Consider the following 18716-nt stretch of genomic DNA (forward strand, 5'->3'; position numbering starts at 1 on the left):
CTACAAACACCATTATATGGGTGGACTGCGACTACCCATACATAGAGTGTGAGCATTACTCTAGCTCCAAGACCCTACCTGAAGGGTTCTTAGCATTCATTCCCTGCATTGCTATGGAACAACTTGTTACCACTCACACAAGAGGTGACAACATGCTGTACCTGTTCACCACCAACATGTGGACTATATGCTCCAGACCAGTCATGTATCCCTCGCTGGTGGGATGGCACCATCTACAACCCACACTGTATAGTCACATGCCACATGCAGCCCCTGCACAGAACACCACAGTCATACAGTTGTCTGATGCATATTCCATGCATTCACATGAGGCAGCCTTCGGACATGGGAACTATTGCAGTTCACAGGTACATATGTGTAGGTGGCACACACATACATCATGTGTGCATTGACATTACTGATATAATGTATGTCGTGCAATATTGGGAACAACACCCCACACACATGGACAAACTGTGTGACAAAAATACACATGGTGTTTGTAGGATACAAATCCCTACCTAACTATGTTAGATCACTTGTGAGAGTCGCAGTAGCAGAGTGTGCTATTTGCATTACTGGGAAGATTGCTTTCTCCTGCTATATTTATAGGGTGCTGACATCATCAGTGTTTAGACAGTGGAATATGCAGCATGTGTTGTGTAGTAATACCTTTTTTTATTACTACCTTTTTTTATTACTACTTATAACGGTGCATCGGACAACATTAAAACTATAATTAAGAAAAATTGGAATTTGATAAAGTTGGACAACTGTTTGGGCACATTGTTTAATGGAGACATCACATACATTTATAGAAAGGACATGTCATTTAAAGACATATTTGAGAGCATTAATTACAACGTAGGCAGGCATTCTAATAAAACACCAGGAAATTTTAAATGTGGGAGATGTTCAGTTTGTATATACATGTTGAACACGGGTCCAACAATGATAATTAACAGACAGACTGTTAGGATTCATGAACACATTAATTGTTATACTGCCAACGTTATATACATTGCGGTTTGTCAGCAATGTGATGCCTTTTATGTCGGTAAAACGTGTAGACATCTGAGGAAACGAATACAGGAACATCTGGGGGACATAAAGAATCTTAAGCTCACTAATGCACTAGCCAGGCATATAATGAAATACAAAAATCATCAATTTAAGTTTTTTGGAGTGTCCCATTTAATGCAGGACCCACAAGGAAGGATCACCAAATATAACCTGGACATATTAGAACTCAGGATGCAAATTTTGTTGAATGCACACCAGCATCCTGGTTTAAATGAATTTGTGAGTATAAAACCTGTTCTAAGAATGCACAACATTATGGGCAAATAATATTTAACAATGTAACGTATGCATTCCATTCTTCTTAGTAAAATGAATGAATGAGTATATGATTGTAAGGGTATATATTGTATTTGTATTTGTATATTCATTTACATACATAAACTTTTAATAATTTTTTAATCATTTTTTCTTATGCTTACGACAATTGGTAGTCATGATTAACATATTCATCAGTTTTATAGTTACATATACTATTAAAACATATATATATTTTTTATGTACAACAATATATAATATTAAGTACAACTTGGACATTGTGAGTTTACTAGTAGGTGGACAAAGTACATAGTAATTTATATTTATTTATTCATATTTAATATTGGTGTCATGATTCAATTTTTAAACAACATGCTTATAATTACAACTTATGAAAATTATATATAACATATATATATAAAAATATAAATTATTTATATATATATTTATTGTATTTGTGTAGAATTGTTGCATATTAATAGTACATTGGTATATAGGCTTTTGTGTGTATTTCACAAACACAGGATGGTAAGGTCAACTTACTGAAATTATACAATTTGGGTTTTAATTGTAATTGTTTTTGTATTAATCAATTAATTAAAGAACTGTGGTTAGTATTTAAGCGGCTTCTGGCATTGTACAACTTGTGTTCTGAAGAAGTCAGAGGTAACTGACGAAACCTAGGTCGACGCAGGTTGTTCATTGTTTTGTAATAAACATTTATTTGGAGCGTTCATTGGCCTTGGCATTTTGTGGATTTACGAAGAATTTTAGAGACATTTATTGTTGTGGCATTCATTTTATCTTCCAACCACTTGTACTGACACGCTGTGCTTCGTCTTTCTGCTGAGTATTGGTTGTGTAGTAATAGTTGCCAAAAGGGACATTTCTCTTACACATGGAATTGCACACACTACTCCCCCACACACATTCATACACACACTGAGCACTGGCAGGATTCAAACCCCTACTTAACTATGTTATGGCACTTGTGAGAAACGCAGTAGTAGAGCACGCTATTCACATTACTGGGTATACTTTCTGCTCCTGATATATGTATAGTGTGCTGACATCATTATGGATGAAGAGGTATGTACATCTGTTACTTTCCATCAGTACAGGGGAGAGCATATCTATGCATTAACTTTGCACAGGCACAGTGGCCTACTGTACTGTGGAGGTAGACGCCAAATACACTGTGGATAGCCTTCTGTATTCCCTAGGGACAACAGTCTAGTATTGCACTCTACGGCCATATGTTTACCTGTCAGATGCAAGTATCTGTTGCTCATATACTGTTTGTGGGTCTTTATTGCCATAGCCTTCCCTATCTCTATAAACAACTTGTGTACTGTGGAAAATGTTTGCATATGAGTAGGATCCAGTACTTTACTTATGTCTCTGTTGTAACTTCACTGTGTGCACTGGGCAGATGTCTGTATTGTGGGAGGTTCCTGTGTTAACACATACAAATGCCAGATATGTGTGTGCAACTGCTGAACTGTGACATGGCCTAAGTGTGTGAGCATGCCCAGTTCGCAGTTTCTATGGCTTCTTCACAGACACGTCTCATTTATCTGTGTGCGAGCATGCCCAGTGTGACCTTTCCTTATGTTGGGATCTGTGGACCACCACATTTGTGTTTGTGTGTGGACGCCATCTATATTTCACATGTACAGTTGAGTGTTGGACATCAGGTTCTGTTCTTACTGCCCAACTGCTTTGTGTCTGAACCTAACAGGCATTATGCTATGCCTGCAGGTTTGTCATGGGATAGTTTGCATACAGTTGTCAACATCCTTTCGTGCTGACCAAACAGTTGTATTGCCATATAGTGTACTGGTGCAGTACTTTCACTGTGGTGGACAATATAATCGGTTTCAGTCGTAACACTGCTTGTAATATTTATAGTGAGCACACCAGACTGGTTGAGGGCAAGTTGTGCAGATATAACCATGTTGCATTTTGTTCAGATATGGACAGCATAGTACATGATTGTCTGACATTGTTAATGTATTCCACAACTTGTGTGGACAGTGACAAACAATGGCCATGTGCCCTAGTCCATTTGTAATGCTAGTCAGAGAGTGTTTGTCCTTCAACACACATTTACTGGTGTTTGCCATGACATATGTCACGGTTAGTGTGCTGTGCCTCTGTCTACCCGTGACATACAGGTGATATCCAGGGTACACCTACCATCTCCCATCCAGTCATCATGATTCCTCTGGATGACAGTCAATGAGGGACTCCCTGGATAACCTGTAGTGGGAGTTTAGTCGTGAGTGGAGTGAGCTTCTGGGTTATGGACCAATAGGTACAGCATGTCCTGTTTATGTCTGTGCTGGGGTTCAGGCCTGTCAGCTGCATAGGTCACCGGCATTCAGAGTTTACATGGTGCCAAATGTCCATTGATACCAGGTTGGTCATGGCTCTATACATCAGGCACAGTTCACCTCCAGCCAGGCGGTATGGCACTGTGTGGAGGTGCAGTTTCTTTTATCAGGCGACACATGGCATCTGTTACAGCTCTGCGATCCTCCTGGTGGGGTATTTGTGGGGTCTTTCCAGTTGCTGCAGGTGTCTGCTATGGTACATCCCTGAAGGGCCATTGTACACAATTGTGAGGCTGCTGATGGATGACTGGAGAGGCACATTGACCTACCCTAACCAAGCTGTGCTTACCTTCATGATTAGGTGGGTATATGGTATGTTTCTGTAACCACTACAGACACATGGTTGTCACATGCAGGATATCTATCACCTTGTGTCCCCAGGTCTCTTATTGCTCCTGATGTACTTACTGGGTTAACACCTATGTAGTAATTTCTGGCCATGTACTGTGTTTCCACAGGGGATGACTATACACTATTCTGCATTTAGCTTGTTGACATGGCTGTGGCACCACTTGTCTCTTTCTATGTGTGCCTTTTGTATGTTGCTTGTTTCAGCTGGAGGGTCTGGTATGGTGGGCAGTTTGTAGTCCTCTGCGAACCTGTTCAGACAGAGTCCTTCCATGTTGGCCTGTACCTTTGTGACATATATAGCATACAAGAGAGGTCCCAGGACCATGCCTTGTGGGATGCCAGTTGTACCTGGTTTGCAGTCTGCCATGGCTGCAGCATGTCTGACCAGGTCAGTTCTGTCCTTGAGCTGGTTTGCAACCCATCTACTTGCATAGGGGTTTATAGTTAGGCTGGTGAGCTTATCTGTACCGCCAACTAGGGTATTGTATGGAAGGGTTTAGCAAGGTACAGATAGGCTGTGTGATCCACATTCCCCACATAAATGGCCTTGGTGCACATTTCACATGAGTCAGACATGTGTAAGGGGCAGGATCTGCCCTATGACAGCCACACTGGGTAGGGTCCAATGTCTGTAGGTACCCAATCTCGCTATTCATGGGATCCATGATCATCCTCTCCATTACTTTGCCAACCTAGATAGTCGGGGTTGAGGGGTGATAGTTTGCAGTATCCATTCAGGCCCCCCCTTTGTGGTGAGGGACCACTGTTGCTGTACACTGCTCTTTGGATACATATCCTGTGGTAGGACTGATAGTGCGCAATACTGCTATTTGCTGTTCCATTCTTCTTACAGTACTTGTTGGACACAACCCGGGACACCATCTGGTACCATTGATGCTGTGTGCTGTGCTTTGTGGATGCTGGCTGTTACCTCAGCATCTGCAATGTCAGGGGGTCAGCACTCTCTTGGGATAGATATTTGGCAGTTAGGTGTTGGTGGGGAGTTTGCAAGGAATCTGTTAGGTAGGATGTTTGCAATGTGTGTGGGTTTGGTGTATTGTTTGTGATATTAGAGTGCTGCAGCGCATATCTGTGGATTATCACCATGGTTCCTACCATCAGGTAGGACAGCTGTGTGATAATCCTTTGTGTTCTGCACAATTTGTATCATCATAGGTTCATAGGTTCATACTAGGCTATCTGCCCTGGCCTTGTTTGAGCACGGACAGACAGTGTGTGGGTTTCGACACCCCTTGCAATGTGCATATTATGCCCATGTAGAGTTGACTTTACTAGATGTGACACAGGGATGGCCCCCAGTGTACACCTACTATGTCCCATGCACTTCACCAGATTTCTCTTGCTGAGTTTGAGTGTGGAGCTCAGCCTATCATGGACTGGGATTCTGTTCCAGGGTGTCAGGAGCCTCTGGGTTATGGATCTGTCCCTCCAGCACATCATGTTTATCTATGTGTGGAGGTTCAGATATCTCGCTGTGGTGTCTCTGCTGGATTTGGGGTTTTGCAGTGGAGCATGTCCATTCATTCTGGATTGGACATGGCCTTGTACATCAGGCATACATCACCTCTGACTGGGCAGTATGATTCTGAAGTGGGCTGTGGTTTCTTCAGCCAGGCTGCAGATGTCCAATGTTTGGACCCTTTATCCTGTTGGTGAGGTACATTTGGGGTCTTTCTAACTGCTGCAGGTGTAAGGTAAGGTACATCTGTACTGGGGTATTGTTGTCACGTATGGGCCTGATAACAGAAGAGTATGGGGGCACAGTGACCTCTCTTGCTCTACATGTGCATCCTTTCATATTAAGGTGGGCTATATAGCAGGTCTTCCTGGCCACCTTGGCAATGTCCCTAGGTCCCTGATTACTTCTTCCATACATAATGGATTGCCACCTATGTCATACTTTGTGTGTGCCTTGTTTGGTATTTGTTGAGACATTCATACTCTGCAGTGTCTTCAGGAAGGCTGGCTGTGGTACCTGGGTTTGTGAGTGTGGTATGTAGCAGGCTTTAAACAGGTACACAGTTTGAGCCATTGTTACTTGCCCATGGATAGTCCATGCTGCTTCTTGCTGTGGTACCAACCTGGGGGTGTGGTTATCCTTGATAATTACTGATAGCCACACTCCTATTGTCATGTGTTCCATGTTTTGGAGCTGTAGAGCATGGTATGAGGCATAACCTGGTAGTATTAGGGTGCTCTTCTGGGCCTTGACCCAAGTTTCTGTTACAGAAAACATATTACCATTCTCCATGCTGTGGTGGGTTTGGTCTGCATGCACATTGCAGGTTAGACTTCTGGCGTTGGGTAGCATTACGACCAGGTTATTATCCCTTGTGCTACCTATGGTGGTGGGTTTGTGTTTCCAGCCTTACCTATTCAAGGCACAGTGGGGGTGACAACAGCCTTTGCCAGTATCCAAGCAGCCAGGTGTGCTGAGTGCATGCCATCCTTAGCAGGTAGGGCATCATGTCTTGCTCGGCATGTCAGCCCAGGCTTTCAGCCATGTGTTCTCCCTTGCTAACAGCAATACCTCAGCCAATTATTGTACTTGATCTTGTTGTCTTCATCGTGTGGCATCATGCTTGGTGAGGGTGAGATATTAGGCAGGGTCTTCATGTTTGCATATACTAGATGGTGTTACATTGCTTAACATATGGCAATCATGCCTCAGGTGGTGCTGCAGGGCTGCCTCTGTCGGATGCACATACTACACTCCCTGTACATGTTTGAGAGCAGGTTGTGTCATGTTAGGCATCCCTGTTACTATATGAGTGAGTCATAGAGGGGTATCATTCCCAGGGTTCCTACTGAGCCAGTGTATGTGCTATGCGTTGCCTCTTTGCCAAGGCCAGGACATACTGGGCACACCTCCTTCTGCCTACTGGGGCAGGCTCAGGTTGTTCCTCCTCCGAGTCACGCTCTGCCTCTGATGGCCTTGGCAATGGTGGGGGGCTGTTTGTCCCAGCCTTATGCTGGTCCTGCTGCAGCTGTTTTCTCAGAATTATATTATGGAGCATAGCACATACCATGATAATTTGGGTACATGTAGTTGGTGAGTACTGCAAGGCTCCACCAGATGTGTCCAGGCACCGGAACCGTGACTTGAGCAGCCCAACCACACGCCCTATTACATTACGTGTTTGTGCGTGTGCCTCATTATGGCGTTCCTGTTCAGGTGTGTGTGTGTTTCTGATGGGTGTCATCAGCCACGGCTCCAGTGCATATCCTGCATCCCCCACTAGGTGACCATGTGGGATGTCCCCATTGGCAAATGTCTGGTACAGCTGCGTCAAATGCCAGATATGGGAATCATAGTAGCTCCCTGGGCAGCCAGCACACACATTCATTATTATACCCTGGGCATCACACATGACCTGGCAGTTGATGGAGGGGAAGCCCTTGCGGTTAATGTAGGCCCTACCCCGCTCACCGGCTGGTGCTTTGATGCATATGTGCGAGCAGTCTATTGCACCCACTACTTCAGGGTATTTCGCTATTTGCTGGAAGAGACTCATATTGCTGGCCAATACCTCACAGGCATTGAGGAAATATACATGCTCACCGACATGTGCTGACATGGCATCCAGGAGCTGGTGCAGTACCCTGGAGGCTGATGCCTGTGATATCCCCATCATATCACTAGTTGGTCTCTGGAAGGTACCTGTTGCTAGTATTCTTAGGCCAACACATACCTTGCTTTCCACTGGGATGGGTTCCCCTCTGTTGGTTCTGTGTGTGAGGCGTGGCCTGCACAGCTCAACAATTTGCTGCAGGAGGTCTCTGTCCACTCTATAGCGCTCCACTATCTCCAGTTCATGTAACCCCTGGTAGGTGACCCTGGGCCTGTACACTCTTCTCCATCTCCTCACTGTGGGTTGTCTGGCAGCATTTACATTGTCACCACCCTCAGCAAGTCTCCTATGTCTCCTTATAACAGCTATGGCAGCCCCTAGCATGTTTGGTCTGAGTGCAGCTTTTTCAGTTTTCACTTCTACTAGCTTACTCCTGTCTTGCAGTGTCTCTTGAGAGAAACATACTGCAATGCTGTTTGCAGTGTTTTAAGTGCTGGGCTGGGCTAGTATTCTGCCTGTGTAATTGCCTGCTTCTAATTGTTTTCACCTGCTAGCTCTACCAGTATTCCCTGCTAGTTTCCTACTATTTCTTCTGCTTCCTTTTTCCTCTCTGTTTCCTCAGGGGGAAGCTGCACGCATACCAGCGAAAACACGCTCACAATGGCTACCACGCGCGCACACATGCTCACACAGACTGGAATCTGCTTATTTGAGTTAAAACGCGTGCACACCAGCGCAAACAGGTTTACAGATCTTTAAACAGGCTCCTACATGCTTACTCTGCCTTACACACGCGCACTCTGTCTTACTGACGGCTACCAGCGCGCACATGCGTGCATGCACGCACAGCAAGAAACTTTGGTGTTGGCCACAGTGTACACCTTCCATTTCTTGACTTTCCCATGCTGATCTGTTGAAACTCCTCTTTTTATGCTGTGTGATTGACATCTTTCACATACCACTTTGCTCCAATGAGCTTGATTTAATGGTGAACGCTTTGTCAACCAGACTCGTGGAGGGCCATTTAATGACGATATTTCGAAAAAAGCAATGTGCTGGATGCATATAAAAACATTACATTTTCGGAATGGCTTGAAAAGTCTTTTACGACGATAATGCACGAAAAAGAAAAAGAAAAACCTGCCAAGGACAATACTAGTTACAAGGACAAATGTAAGCAATTTGAAACTGATTTATTTAAATATAAAAATTTGTGTTTGGAGAATTGGTACTTGACGCAATGCGTCGAGCACAATATTGTACCTAAGGGACTGAGACTTAGTAAATGCCCCAATAATACACGAGGGAATGCAAAACTATTTAAAACTATTTCTGAAATATTAAATGAGTGTGATATTTCTATTTTAAAAGCTATGATACTTAGTAATACTGAAATACTTGAAGATGTTAAAAAACATATTGATGTTTTGCAACAAGATATCAGTAAAGACTTATTGTTTACTGTGCAAGAATATAAAGACATTTATTGTAAAGTGCTTCATGATGTGGATTTTAATGTATCTAAAAATTATAAGAGGAAACAGGGGAAAATAGAACGTGACCTGCACGACTATAAAGAGGGTAAGGCATATGTGGATCCTAGTAAATTTTATAAGAAAAGGTCATATAACGACAATGTGTCCTTTGGAAATGAAGTTTCTGGTAGAAGGTTTGACCCCGAACCCCATTACACATATAGGGCTCAGGTTCAGGAAAGAGGGTCAAATCACACTGACTCTAACTATGAAGAGAGGGATTTTGTAAGGGAGGAAGGACCTGATCAATGCTACCCTTTGGGGGAAGGGGGAGAGGGTTTGAGAAGGTCAGAGAGACTAAAGAAACAGAATCACCCTTTCTCCTATGCAGAGGCAGCAGCAAATCAATACTCGAGGAAACGGGGGATGAACAACTACAAATTAAGGATGTTTTAAATGAGATTGTTTCTACCCCCATGGAGTACGTGCATCCTACAAATTTCAGTTATAGAATAGGAAATAAAGATAATGTGGATGTACGGTTTGGTACCGAATGGCCTGGGGAACTGGACACAAGCAATGATGAATATATTAACCCTACTAAGTGTAAAATATGTAAAAATGTGTAGAAACAGGCAACCTGATGTCCAGATAGTCAATACTAACCACAGGAAACAAAGTCCAAGTTTCTTCTTTAACGTAAAAGTATTTTATTTTTCAAAAAGACAACGTTTTCGCCGTGACCCCTGTCACAGCTTCCTCAGAAGAAGACAAGTAAAACAGCTAAACTGGTCTGTTCAAATACTCAGTTAACAGGAAGTGACAAATAATTGCACTTCCTGCACTAATTTGACTCAATAAAAATAATGAATAAAATCATGAATAATCATAAAACTCCATTGAATTATCTATAAATATTGTATGATAAAAGACAACATAAAAATGTTCTTACTAGTGCATTTACATTAACATTGTAAAAATTATGCATTAAACCCACAAAATAATGTACATATAGGCATTACCTAAAGTAGCTCCTTAGTTTAAGAACACATGAAATGTTACAGTTCTCATTGAGGCCATCTAGCCTAAATGCATCTAAATTCAACTGCCATAAAAGTTCGACACACTCAAGAACTATCTGAAAGGGGCCTCCCTATCGGTTAAAGGTACTTGATCAATACCCATAAAACAAAAAGAGTGGTCAGGGTTACTGCTAACATGTTTTGCTAAGGCATTCTCTAAAAGAGGTTTTTTTATGGCATACAGGTGCTGGTATATTCTCTCTTTTAGTTTACGATTGGTTTTTCCTATGTAAAAGGAAGGGCAGGAATTACACAAAGCAATGTACACCACTGACTTTGAATCACAAGTAATCCTCTGCTTGATGTTGTATTTTTATTCCTAACTATAAAGGAATTTCCAGTTCTCATCACTTTACACATGTTGCAGCATCCACATTTAAATGAACCTCTAGGTCTTATGTGACCATAAGTGTTAGAAGTATGCTGTAAAAGTTCTTTCAAATTATTACTTCTCCTGTAAATTACATAGGGGCGCTGACCTAACTTGTCAATCAAGTTAACGGAATTAATAACTAGTGGCCAGATTTTTAAGATAATGGCCCAAATTCCTGTTGAATTCAAGTTAAATTGGGTTATAAAACTTAAAGAAAAGTTTCTCTGCTGATTTAGTAAGGAATTTTGGTGTGCTAATTCATTATCATTAGTAGACCTACCTACATTAGATTGATCAAGTAGTGGTTTATACAACCCTTTTGTTCTTTTAGTGTCAACTTCATTTATAAGCCCTTCTAAAAGAGGGACAGGGTATCCGCGGTTTATAAACATACCTTTCAAAAATTGGCACTCAGCTTTAAAATCGCTGTAAGTGCTACACATCCTGCCTGCACATACCAGTTGTCCTTTGACAATAGATTTTTTCTGCCTAGGTGGATGTAGACTAGTGTAGTGCAGGAAAGAGTTGCAGTACGTCTGTTTCCTGAAAATGCCAGACAAATAAATCTCTTCATCTACTTCTTTAGTTAGTCTCACGTCCAAGTAGTCTGTTTCTATTGTTGAAAACCTATAAGTAAATTTTAACCATTGTGTAGAATTGTTCAAATAGTCTACAAAAGTTTTGCTTCAACTTCAGTCCCTTTAAAAGGATAAATATGTCATCCAAAACTCAAGTGTAATATTTTATCTTCTGCATTACAGTTTCATTAGATAGTATATAAAGGTTTTCCCAAAGGCTACAAACAGGTTAGCCACACTGGCTCCAAGGAGCCCATGGCTATTCCACATTTTGTAAATAGAATTTATGTTCAAAAACAAAAAGTTTGATGACAGTACTATGCTCAACAGTTCTGTTACAACGTCAATCTCCACTTGTGGTGCATTTAAGTCTTTAAGAAGCAGTTGAATCCATTCAACTGCCTCATTGTGAGGGATGGATGTATATAAATCAATGACATCCACAGTCAAAAGTTACACTCAAGGTCAAACTTAATACTGTTGATATCACGTAAGAAAGACCAGGAGTCTTTGCAAATAGTAGGTATTTTCTTTACATATTTTGATAGAATACTATCTATCAATTTTGAACAGGGGTAGGTCATAGAAGACCTACCATCTATTAATGCCCTCATGGGAGGATTCTTTTGGTCTTTGTGTATCTTGGGTATTCCGAACATTACAGGCAACTTTGGCTGAATAATGTCAATATAGTTGTATGTCTCTAAGTCTATTTTGCCTGCTAGGAAAAGGTCACGGAAATACCCACGGGTACGACCTTGAACTACATTAATCTCATTAAGGGAAGAAGTAACATAGGCATCAGATGATAACACTTGCATCATTTTTTCTGTGTATTGAACGTTGTCGAACACTACCAAGCCCCCTCCTTTGTCAGGTTTCAAAAACCTGACAGTTAAAGAGCCCAGGTTTTTTAGCCATTCACGTTGTGCAAGTGAAATATTCATCTCATTCGAAATACTACTTGATTTTTGTGTAGAAAACAGATGTCTTATATCTAATTCACACATTTGTTCAAATAGTAATAAAATTTGTTGTGTAGGAGGGTTAAAAACGCTAGTCAGTTTCAATTTGTCATTAACATTTGTTGTTTCATTGTTAAAATATAATTTTAAATTTAACTTGCGTATGTAGCATTTCAGATCAATCAAAACTTTAGCTAAACTTCCATAGGTACTTGGAATAAAAGTGTATCCAAGAGCTAACAATTCAACTAAGTCAGAATCTAGTTCCAAAGATGAAAAGTTATAGATAGTAAAGTCTTTCCTTGTGTTAGTATATATAACAGGGCCTTGCAAAAAATCCCTCGGACTTGTGGGAGAAACATTGTCTGTTAACGTTTCCTCCAATACACATTCCCCCCTTGTTTCTTCTGTTGGTTCCCTAAAAAAACTTTATCATTAGGGAGCTCTAAAGGAACCTGCTTATTCTGGTCAGTTCTCCCTGGTCCTCTTTGGTTCTTATAATTGTAGTTAACAGCAGTGGACCCTTTTAACCTATTACTTCTTCTAACTTCCTGTCTAGGTGTATTAGTAAGGTGTTCACCATTTTCACCTTCCAACGAAATTAATTCAGCATTAACAGAAGTAGAAGGCCCATTTAAACCAACAGTATTGGACCCTGCACTTGGAATGTTCAAATGGGAATATGCTTGGTTAGAAAAATAAGCTGTTCTATCCCTTACTAACTTCTTATTTTTGTTAATTTTTAATTTAAGTAACAATGCATCAATGCTAGAAAAAATACGGTCGTAGTCATATTTAAACTGCAAAAGAAGTATTAATTTTGATTTCTTCATCCAAAACATTCACTTCAGAAATAAGAGACAAGATATGCATATCATAATGTTTAACTATCACGTTTAGCAATTGTAACCCCTGTTCCTGAAACAAACATTTCAATTCTGAAAAATACACTTGGTCCAACAGTAGTCCAGAAGGAGTGAAGTTGTTCCTAAGGCCTTTTGGAACCAGTTTCTCATTTAAACATTGCCTAAAATAAGCAGCTTCCAGCTGCAGTTTTTAATTTAAGCAACTTAATGTCAAGTACCTTTAAACGGTCACTAAACCAGTTGTTGTCGTTTTCTTGAACAGGAAAAGAGCTGGCAGTTGACCCAGTGTTAGTGCCTGACAAAAGCAACGGGTTCTCTTTATTAATCCAGTCGTTCAAGGTTGGCGTTCCTCCACTGGCTCCGTCCTATGCTCCTCATTTAAGTTAGATGCTGGTGGTGTAATTGGATTAGCATTAGTTCCTACAGCATGACTAGTAGAAGGGATCCGAAGATGCATGGAGTTGAAGGAAACAAGTCCGTTTCCCTACTGGTAGAAGCAGTAGCGTTTTGAACAACAGAACTTCCTGCCTGTTGTTTATTTGGTCGAGGAGGCAGTCCTCTAAGCTGTTGTGCTGCAGGAAGTAACGTAGCAGACCCTTCCGAGTCAGAAACTGAAACAACATTCTGGTTTGCAATAGTTTCAGACTTTTCTTTTCTATAAAAGTTGGAAGTTGCTCTAAAACATCCATACGAACATGTAAAGCTTCCAATTTTTGTGAGATGGAAGCCAATAAAGAGAATAAGTCTGTTTCACTTGATTTTTCAAAAGTAGCTGTTAGACAAAGGTTAGGACTAACAGGACTGGCAGGAGTGCCTGAATCCATGGCAATCAACAAACAGTCAAAAATGAGCAAACAAACTTGTAAAAATGTGTAGAAACAGGCAACCTGATGTCCAGATAGTCAATACTAACCACAGGAAACAAAGTCCAAGTTTCTTCTTTAACGTAAAAGTATTTTATTTTTCAAAAAGACAACGTTTTCGCCGTGACCCTGTCACAGCTTCCTCAGAAGAAGACAAGTAAAACAGCTAAACTGGTCTGTTCAAATACTCAGTTAACAGGAAGTGACAAATAATTGCACTTCCTGCACTAATTTGACTCAATAAAAATAATGAATAAAATCATGAATAATCATAAAACTCCATTGAATTATCTATAAATATTGTATGATAAAAGACAACATAAAAATGTTCTTACTAGTGCATTTACATTAACATTGTAAAAATTATGCATTAAACCCACAAAATAATGTACATATAGGCATTACCTAAAGTAGCTCCTTAGTTTAAGAACACATGAAATGTTACAGTTCTCATTGAGGCCATCTAGCCTAAATGCATCTAAATTCAACTGCCATAAAAGTTCGACACACTCAAGAACTATCTGAAAGGGCCCTCCCCTATCGGTTAAAGGTACTTGATCAATACCCATAAAACAAAAAGAGTGGTCAGGGTTACTGCTAACATGTTTTGCTAAGGCATTCTCTAAAAGAGGTTTTTTTATGGCATACAGGTGCTGGTATATTCTCTCTTTTAGTTTACGATTGGTTTTTCCTATGTAAAAGGAAGGGCAGGAATTACACAAAGCAATGTACACCACTGACTTTGAATCACAAGTAATCCTCTGCTTGATGTTGTATTTTTTATTCCTAACTATAAAGGAATTTCCAGTTCTCATCACTTTACACATGTTGCAGCATCCACATTTAAATGAACCTCTAGGTCTTATGTGACCATAAGTGTTAGAAGTATGCTGTAAAAGTTCTTTCAAATTATTACTTCTCCTGTAAATTACATAGGGGCGCTGACCTAACTTGTCAATCAAGTTAACGGAATTAATAACTAGTGGCCAGTTTTTTAAGATAATGGCCCAAATTCCTGTTGAATTCAAGTTAAATTGGGTTATAAAACTTAAAGAAAAGTTTCTCTGCTGATTTAGTAAGGAATTTTGGTGTGCTAATTCATTATCATTAGTAGACCTACCTACAAAAGATTGATCAAGTAGTGGTTTATACAACCCTTTTGTTCTTTTAGTGTCAACTTCATTTATAAGCCCTTCTAAAAGAGGGACAGGGTATCCGCGGTTTATAAACATACCTTTCAAAAATTGGCACTCAGCTTTAAAATCGCTGTAAGTGCTACACATCCTGCCTGCACGTACCAGTTGTCCTTTGACAATAGATTTTTTCTGCCTAGGTGGATGTAGACTAGTGTAGTGCAGGAAAGAGTTGCAGTACGTCTGTTTCCTGAAAATGCCAGACAAATAAATCTCTTCATCTACTTCTTTAGTTAGTCTCACGTCCAAGTAGTCTGTTTCTATTGTTGAAAACCTATAAGTAAATTTTAACCATTGTGTAGAATTGTTCAAATAGTCTACAAAAAGTTTTGCTTCAACTTCAGTCCCTTTAAAAAGGATAAATATGTCGTCCAAAAACCTAGTGTAATATTTTATCTTCTGCATTACAGTTTCATTAGATAGTATATAAAGGTTTTCCCAAAAGGCTACAAACAGGTTAGCCACACTGGCTCCCAAGGGAGCCCATGGCTATTCCACATTTTTGTAAATAGAATTTATGTTCAAAAACAAAAAGTTTGATGACAGTACTATGCTCAACAGTTCTGTTACAACGTCAATCTCCACTTGTGGTGCATTTAAGTCTTTAAGAAGCAGTTGAATCCATTCAACTGCCTCATTGTGAGGATGGATGTATATAAATCAATGACATCCACAGTCAAAAGTTACACTCAAGGTCAAACTTAATACTGTTGATATCACGTAAGAAAGACCAGGAGTCTTTGCAAATAGTAGGTATTTTCTTTACATATTTTGATAGAATACTATCTATCAATTTTGAACAGGGTAGGTCATAGAAGACCTACCATCTATTAATGCCCTCATGGGAGGATTCTTTTGGTCTTTGTGTATCTTGGGTATTCCGAACATTACAGGCAACTTTGGCTGAATAATGTCAATATAGTTGTATGTCTCTAAGTCTATTTTGCCTGCTAGGAAAAGGTCACGGAAATACCCACGGTACGACCTTGAACTACATTAATCTCATTAAGGGAAGAAGTAACATAGGCATCAGATGATAACACTTGCATAATTTTTCTGTGTATTGAACGCGTTGTCGAACACTACCAAGCCCCTCCTTTGTCAGGTTTCAAAAACCTGACAGTTAAAGAGCCTAGGTTTTTTAGCCATTCACGTTGTGCAAGTGAAATATTCATCTCATTCGAAATACTACTTGATTTTTGTGTAGAAAACAGATGTCTTATATCTAATTCACACATTTGTTCAAATAGTAATAAATTTTGTTGTGTAGGAGGGTTAAAAACGCTAGTCAGTTTCAATTTGTCATTAACATTTGTTGTTTCATTGTTAAAATATAATTTTAAATTTAACTTGCGTATGTAGCATTTCAGATCAATCAAAACTTTAGCTAAACTTCCATAGGTACTTGGAATAAAAGTGTATCCAAGAGCTAACAATTCAACTAAGTCAGAATCTAGTTCCAAAGAAGGTTACAAGGTCTTATAGATGTAGATCTGTACAATTATTTTAAAGTACCTAAACCTGTAGTTCCAGAGATATTTGGCATCCCCAAAATACATAAAGATGTTCAAAACCCCCCTCTAAGACCTATTGTAACATCACAGTGTTCTAAAACACAGCCTTTAGCTATTTATATAGATACCAAGCTAAAGAATTTTCACAAGGACTATCAACATATACTTATTGATTCGTGGGATTTTCTTACCAAATTTAATGCAGTTCCTTATAACGAAAATTTTGTTTTTATAACAATAGATGTTAGAGATTTATTCTCAGTAATACCACATGATATTGGTTTAACCTGGTTTGAGCATATGCTAACTGAATTTAATTACCTTACTACAGTTGGATTTAGATTAATACTTGAAAATATGGAGTTAGTGTTGAAAAATAACTTCATTTATTTCCAAGGTGACATTTACCATCAGATAGGTGGGGTGGCAATGGGTTCATCGTGTGCCCCCACCTATGCCAATATTATAATGCTTTTCTGGGAATTGGAATATGTTTTTAAATCCAAGTTTTGGGAATTTGTCATCACATACTTTAGGTTTTTGGATGACATTTTTATAATTTGGAATGGCACTAAGGAACAAATAGAGGCATTTATTCAGTATTTACATACAACTACTACTTTTTTAGAATTTACTTTTTAACACAACACAGAACAGGTAAACTATCTTGATGTGACGATTACAAAGAATAGGATTAATAACAAATATGAATCTCGAATCTTTAGAAAGGAATGTTTTTCAAATTCATATGTTCATTTTGAAAGTGACAACCCCTTATATTTAAGGAGGAATATAGTTAAGGGCCAGATGATCAGGGCTTCACGTATGACCAGTGAAAACGATATGTGTTTTGATGAAATGGAATTTATACAAGGGTTGTTTAGGGAAAGAGGATACCCGCTTAGATTGATAAAGAATGTTAAAAGGGAAGTTTTAAGAAAATGGAATATTCAGTACCCCCCACTTTTGATTCAGAACAATACAGATGATGGCATTGTCCCTATGAGGATTAACAATAACACCATCAACAGTAGTAATATACCCCGTTTGGTTTTAACATATTATAAAGGGGTACATTGGATACAGAGGGGGATTAATGAAGCTTGGAAAATGTTTGCCAAAATAAGTATTGATTGTTCCATCTTCCAACAACGATTGAGGTTTGGTTTTAGGAAAAAACATAATTTTAAGAAACATTTTGAGAGAAAAAAGCCTCCATGTGTATGTGGAACACAACAGAAAGTGGGGACACATAAATGTGGAAGATGTGCACAATGCACTTTTATACTGGGTGAAAAGATGCTTTGGTTGAAGAACATAGGCTTAAAACTGAAAAGTAAAGGTTACCATACTTGTCAAACCACTGGCGTGGTTTATTTAGCCTTCTGTCTGACCTGTGGCAAATATTACGTCGGTAAAACTGAACGTAAGTTAAAACAACGTATATATGAACATACAAGAGATATAAATAAACAAAATGACAATAATGCGTTTTATAGGCATTCCGAAACTTGTGAAAAGCTAATATTAAGTTCTGGGTTCTTGAAGAGGTAAAAAGAAGTGATTGGGAATCTCTACTGGAGTATAGAGAATTGATCTGGCAACTCAGGCTAGATGCCTGTGGTTCCAGTGGGATGAATGACCACCTCTCTATCAAACCTGCTCTAAAACTCTTTGCCAATAATCCCAAATTGAGTTAATATGTGTGTGTTCACACACACACACACACACACACACACACACACACACACACACACACACACACATATATATATATATATATATATATATATATATACATTCAACAAGCTAACAATATAGTAAGTTTTATTAGGAGACACACCATATATTTATTCATATATTTATAGGAAATGTTTACTACTTCATATACCTGTATCAAATTAGTACATTCTTTACATTTTTATACATATATCTTTTACATAATCAAGTAAGTTTTAATTGTATTTTATGTATATACTTAGTTTCCACTAATCATTGAAGCACTTTTAACATACTTAATAACATTCAATTTAAATATATATATTTTAATATATATTTTTTATATATACATATATTTTCTATATATACATATACTTATTTAATTATATTTAATTACATTTGATTTAATA

Source organism: Protopterus annectens, chromosome 12.part0, assembly GCF_019279795.1.
Source record: "Protopterus annectens isolate FY-2018-M chromosome 12.part0, PAN1.0, whole genome shotgun sequence".
NCBI lineage: Eukaryota > Metazoa > Chordata > Ceratodontiformes > Protopteridae > Protopterus > Protopterus annectens.